This window comes from Dendropsophus ebraccatus, chromosome 2 (genome assembly GCF_027789765.1).
Source record: "Dendropsophus ebraccatus isolate aDenEbr1 chromosome 2, aDenEbr1.pat, whole genome shotgun sequence".
NCBI classification, from domain to species: Eukaryota; Metazoa; Chordata; class Amphibia; order Anura; family Hylidae; genus Dendropsophus; species Dendropsophus ebraccatus.
The window spans coordinates 212,170,865-212,177,126 of NC_091455.1; the positions used below are offsets into that span (position 1 = coordinate 212,170,865).

The 6,262-nt window shown below is 40.0% G+C and overlaps 1 long non-coding RNA gene across 1 annotated transcript; it reads right to left on the reverse strand.

Moving 5' to 3' along the window:
- Positions 1-431: 431 nt before the first annotated feature.
- Positions 432-5,568, reverse strand: LOC138784932 (uncharacterized). Its single transcript, XR_011361981.1, has 3 exons — positions 5,357-5,568; positions 2,532-2,711; positions 432-547 (listed from the first exon to the last, which is right to left on the reverse strand). It is a non-coding gene; the product is annotated as an uncharacterized lncRNA (long non-coding RNA).
- Between the last annotated feature and the right edge of the window lie 694 nt (positions 5,569-6,262).

The following is a 6,262-nucleotide window of genomic DNA, read 5'->3' on the forward strand; positions in this document are numbered from 1 at the left end:
AGTACATATACCTAAAATAGCGACATCTTGTGGCGAAACTTTAACAGTATTACATCAACACTTAAATAAAAAAAGTACAGGCTTTTATGAAGGATGTAACGAATAGCAATACCCGTGGTGGGACACCACACCTGGACAGCCAAAGCTTCGCTTTCCAGGCATGATGGGAATTGTAGTTTTGCAACAGCTGGAGGGTCGAAGGTTCCCTATCCCTGGTGTTACCCACAGAGGGTAATCCTGTCTCATTGCCCAATTAGATCCCCCCTGTGGGGCTAGTGAGGGGAGTAGTGATTACTGCACACCCCATGGTCACATCATGAGTGTGTAAGGGACCTGTGGGGCTCTGTCACCCCATGGGCAGCCTGGTGACACAGTTTACCCCTGTACGATGACTAGTCAGCTCTGCTGGATCAATGACTACAGACACAAGACACATGCGATTATTTATTATATATCTGCCACATTATATCACATACAGCTTATCAATAGGAATTCCCCATGTGCTGTCTGTGTGACCTGCAGGTTTATCATTCGGAAGTCTCAGCACCTGGAGGAGAGAACACACAAGGGGTTAATGACATGATATAACTTATAATAGATACATATGTTATATACATCCAGAGGAGGAGCTCGGCTTTCCCTCACTTGGGGTGGTGATTGGGTTTGGCCGCTCCTCCATCTGTAGATCTCTACCCGCCACCGAGTCATGTGACACAATGTTCCCTATATTCCTCCCCTGGTGTGTAATAAGGGTCACACACGCACAACCTTATACAGTATCGCCATCTCTATAGTGGCCTCCATGTTCACTATACACACAAGATTTTCTCTGTTGCCAATAGCGACCAATCACAGCTCAGCTCTCACTTTACCAGAGCGATATGAGAAATGAAATCTGAGCTGTGATTAGTTGCTATCGGAGCGTTAATAGGGCCGATGACAGCACCTGACGGTGGCACGGGGGAGCAGGACGGCGGAACAACACCCCAAAATTGGGACTGTCCTAAGGGATCCGGGACGGTTGGGAGGTATGACAAAGCCTTAAAAGGTACCTACCATTTAAAGAAACTTCTGAAATGTCATAGTGACAGGTTAGCGGTTTGTATCAGTCGGGGTCCTGGTGCGAGACCCCCACCGATTGTTACAATTAAGGGGCTGCGGAGCACGTTCCGCCTCTTCAGCTCCGTCTCACTGCTAAAGTAGCGGTGGATGGAATTATAATGGAGCCCTATGCAACTTCTGGTAATCGCTGTACCAGAAAGTCCAAGGGGCTCCATTATAATTCCATCGACTTAAAGGGAATGTATCGCCTAGAATTTCTTTTACTGATTAGAGTCAAATACTTAAATGTTCTTTTTTTCTAATCTGTTTATTTTTTTTTCTTTTTGGACATTGTTATGGGGGCAGCCATCTTGCCTGAGCTGTTTTTAACTGCTTTATAACTGAGCAAATCCTGTATACCCGACCAGTAATAGCAGTATACAAAGGGCAACTATTACACCATGACCACTAACATTACCACCAAACTGTTACTGACCAAATGCAGTATACTAAGATGAATTATACAAACATTAACAGTAATACCACCACTGCTACTAAATAAAATCCACAGTATAAAGACCAATATCACCTCACAGTGCCCATATAGCAGCAGACATCAACTGTACACAGACCCTGCACACCATAAGTGATTACAGTGTGTGATGTCCCACCACGGGTGTTGCTAGTCTGTACACCCCTCACAAAAGCCTGTAGTCAATGTTAAGTGTTTATGATGTTATGCCCAAGTTTTGCCACTAGATGTTCCTAAGTATGTATATCTGTATATTGCACAGCTGTAGTGAGCAAGGGGTTATTGTTTGTCATCTGTGCACCAATGAGAGCTGTTCTTCTTCACCTTTCTCTATTCTCCTTTCTCTTTGTACCATAGCAACGGCCGGCCTGCTCTGGTGGGGGTCGATCCTATCTATCTATCTATCTATCTATCTATCTATCTATCTATCTATCTATTTATCTACTATCTATCTATCTATCTATCTATCTATCTATCTATCTCCTATCTATCTTCTATCTATCTATTATCTATCTATCTATCTATTATCTATCTATTTATCTACTATCTAGCTATCTATTTATCTATCTATCTTCTATCTATCTATCTATCTATCTATCTATCTATTATCTATCTATTATATATCTATATATGTATCTACTGTCTATCTATCTATCTCCTATCTATCTTCTATCTATCTATCTATCTATCTATCTCCTATCTATCTCCTATCTATCTATCTATCTATCTATCTATCTATCTATCTATCTATCTCCTATCTATCTATCTATCTATCTATCTATCTCCTATCTATCTATCTATCTCCTATCTATCTCCTATCTATTATCTATCTATCTCCTATCTATCTCCTATCTATCTATCTATCTATCTATCTCCTATCTATCTATCTATCTATCTATCTCCTATCTATCTATCTATCTATCTATCTATCTATCTATCTATTCTTGCAGTCACCAACCTTCTTTTATAATGCAGGCCTTCTCACAATGCTGCTTGGTAAAAAAACGGTTGCCGACTCTTAGATTCCTTTCGAATTGGGCCGATTTGCATGAGTTTGTTGCGGAATCATAGTAATATTCTAAAAAAAAATTTTTTAAAATTTTTGTTCCAATAGTCCTAGACATTAGACATCTCGGTTCTGAAACAAACATCAGATTGATATAGAGTTAAATAGTTAAACGGGTTATAATACAGAGAAGAATAACTCTCCTAACACTATAGCATGGAGGTAAGCCAAAAACAAAAAATGCCCAAAATATATAGTCCTTAACGCCCAACAAGGTACAAATCAAACAAAAAAGGATCCACAAAGGGATACAAAGAATGCGGGACAATCAAAAATAAATATTATTGTAAGCTTTATTTAAATAATTAATACTTAATAAAATTCATTAAAACAATGAAAAAAGATGAAACAGAACCATACAATAAAGAAATTGGTGAGGGGACATACATATATACTTTATGGAATAATATATTGCACATGCATAGAGAATGCTCATAGAAAAAAGTATAGATGTTGTAATGCAGGCAGCCTCCACTAGATGGCGAACAAATACAAATGCAGGAAGAAAGACATAGAATGGCAAGAGAAAAATAGTTTTTTCTTCAAACAGGCAAAAACCTATAAAGTGCCAAGGGTACTGGATAGGTACCACACAACAGGTGAAGTCACCCAATCATGTTACATGTATAATAACCCAGGAGGATACGTGTATTCAGCCAAGTCCCTCTCACCCACTCACCCTACGTACGTTTCGCTTAGCTTTATCAAGGGATCCCTTGACATCCCTTGATAAAGCTAAGTGAAACGTACGTAGGGTGAGTGGGTGAGAGGAACTTGGCTAAATACACGCATCCTCCTGGGTTAGTATACATGTAACATGATTGGGTGACTTCACCTGTTGTGTGGTACCTATCCAGTACCCTTGGCACTTTATAGGTTTTTGCCTGTTTGAAGAAAAAACTATTTTTCTCTTGCCATTCTATGTCTTTCTTCCTGCATTTGTATTTGTTCGCCATCTAGTGGAGGCTGCCTGCATTACAACATCTATACTTTTTTCTGTGAGCATTCTCTATGCATGTGCAATATATTATTCCATAAAGTATATATGTATGTCCCCTCACCAATTTCTTTATTGTATGGTTCTGCTTAATCTTTTTTCATTGTTTTAATGAATTTTATTAAGTATTAATTATTTAAATAAAGATTACAATAATATTTATTTTTGATTGTCCTGCATTCTTTGTATCCTTTTGTGGATCCTTTTTTGTTTGATTTATAGCATGGAGGTAAAACAAAGCCATGTGGGGAATAGAGCGCCCCTATCTATCTATATACAGTAAAACCTCGGTTCCCGAACACCTCGGAGTTTGAACAATTCGGTTTTTGAACTAAATTTCGCCCTGAAGTTTTGCTCGGTATCCAAACAAAACCAGGGGGATAGCTGTCAGCTGAACTGATGTTCAGCTGACAGTTAGGTGTTCGGGAACACTGAGAGGCAGGAGCGGGCGGCTATTTAAACTTGCCGCCAAGCTCCTGCTCCTCTCAGCTGCCGGGGACACCCTGTAAAAAAGTGGGGAATCGCTTCATAATGAGGGGAATCCCCGCTTCTTTACAGGGTGTCCCCGGCAGCTGAGAGGAGCAGGAGCACGGCGGCAAGTTTAAATAGCCGCCCGCTCCTGCCTCTCACTGTGGGGAACGTGGAGCGTTTTTACGCTCTGTGGGCTGGGTGCAATTAATCAGTTTAACATTGTTCCCTATGGGAACTGACAGCTCGGTTCTCAAACTGCTCGGTTCTGGAACAGCCTTTTTAGAACCGATTATGTTCGAGAACTGAGTTACCACTGTATGTATATATATATATATATATATATATATATATATATATAATCTATCTATCTATCTATCTATCTATCTATCTATCTATCTGTCTGTCTGTCTATAGCATATGACATACAAGAAGCACCACTCTTAGTAGCAGTCTATATGCTGAGTGCCAGTAGATATCTCCTGACCACGGCTTCTATGTAGACATCAAATATATCCAAATATAATCCAAGTGCAGGAGACTGAACTTCCTGTGAAAAAACATATCTATAATCCGCACCACAATGCAGTGTTAGGGCTAATACGAAACCACTATCTCATACAATGCCTAGTATTAGCTGAAACTTTGCATTATGGTGCGGATTAGAGACGGTTTTCTACAGGAAGTTCAGTCTCCTGCCCATTTTGTCTGTCTATCTATCTCTTATCTATCTATCTATCTATCTATCTATCTATCTATCTCTTATCTATCTATCTATCTATCTATCTATCTATCTATCTATCTATCTATCTATCTCTTATCTATCTATCTATCTATCTATCTATCTATCTATCTCCTATCTATCTATCTATCTTCTATCTATCTATCTATCTATCTATCTATCTATCTATCTCCTATCTATCTATCTATCTATCTATCTATCTATCTATCTCCTATCTATCTATCTATCTATCTATCTATCTATCTATCTATCTATCTATCTCCTATCTATCTCCTATCTATCTATCTATCTATCTATCTATCTATCTATCTCCTATCTATCTATCTATCTATCTATCTATCTATCTATCTATCTCCTATCTATCTATCTATCTATCTATCTATCTATCTATCTCCTATCTATCTATCTATCTATCTATCTATCTATCTATCTATCTCCTATCTATCTATCTATCTATCTATCTATCTCTTATGTGTTTGTCCATCCGTCTGTCTGTCTGACTATATATACCTTGATCAGCTTGTGAGAGCAGCAAGAAGCAGGCGGCGAGGACAAGCAGGACAGCAGAAGTCTTCATGGCTGGAGACAAGGAGACACAGAGGAGCTGAAGGATGAGGAATCTTCTGTAAACTGGATTGAACGTTAAAACTTTTATAGCATTGAAGTAAATGGAGCTCCGGTAACTGTGGCTGCTGATGGTCACACCGCAGCCCTGTGACACCTGTCTGATGAGAGTTCTGCTCTGGGGCACCAGTCACACTGCTGTTTATTCTCTTACAGGTTTTCTCACGGGTAACGCCTCCAATGTATTTCAAAAGAGAGAACTATGATACTAAAGCTGATTTATCCCATGTTCTTATATTATGTGTTTTTAACCCCCTTAGACATTGCAATAAAGATCCTGCAGCGTGTGCTTGCTGTCACTGAATAGCTGACAATACAAGGGGGGGGGGGGCTCCCAGTGAGGAGATCACCAAACAACCTTGATGAGTAGCCCCTTAAGTCCTACTCGGTTGTGAGTATTGGAACATGAGTAGTGAAATACCGGGGTGGCCCCTTTTGCATTAAAGTCTAACTCCACAGACAGCTGTTTCGGGGTATTTGCCCCTTATCAGTGTGTAGCAGGATTCTGGCTAACGGGGGCAATAAAAAGTAGACCAACAAGACAGAGCAATCACTGAGCTCAGGAACACCAGCAAAAAAATCCAATAAAGTACTCACTCAAGAGCAGGGCCGTATTAACAGCTGCTGCTGCCCTAGGCACTAAACCTGAAGACGCACCATCTTCACGCACCGATTGGCCTTGCCAGACCTGACCAATACCACCATACCCCCCACCCCTCCTGGAAAAGACAACAGATTTACTGGCAAGTCTGAACACGAGGTGGGAGACTAAAAAAAGAAAAAAAAAGAAAA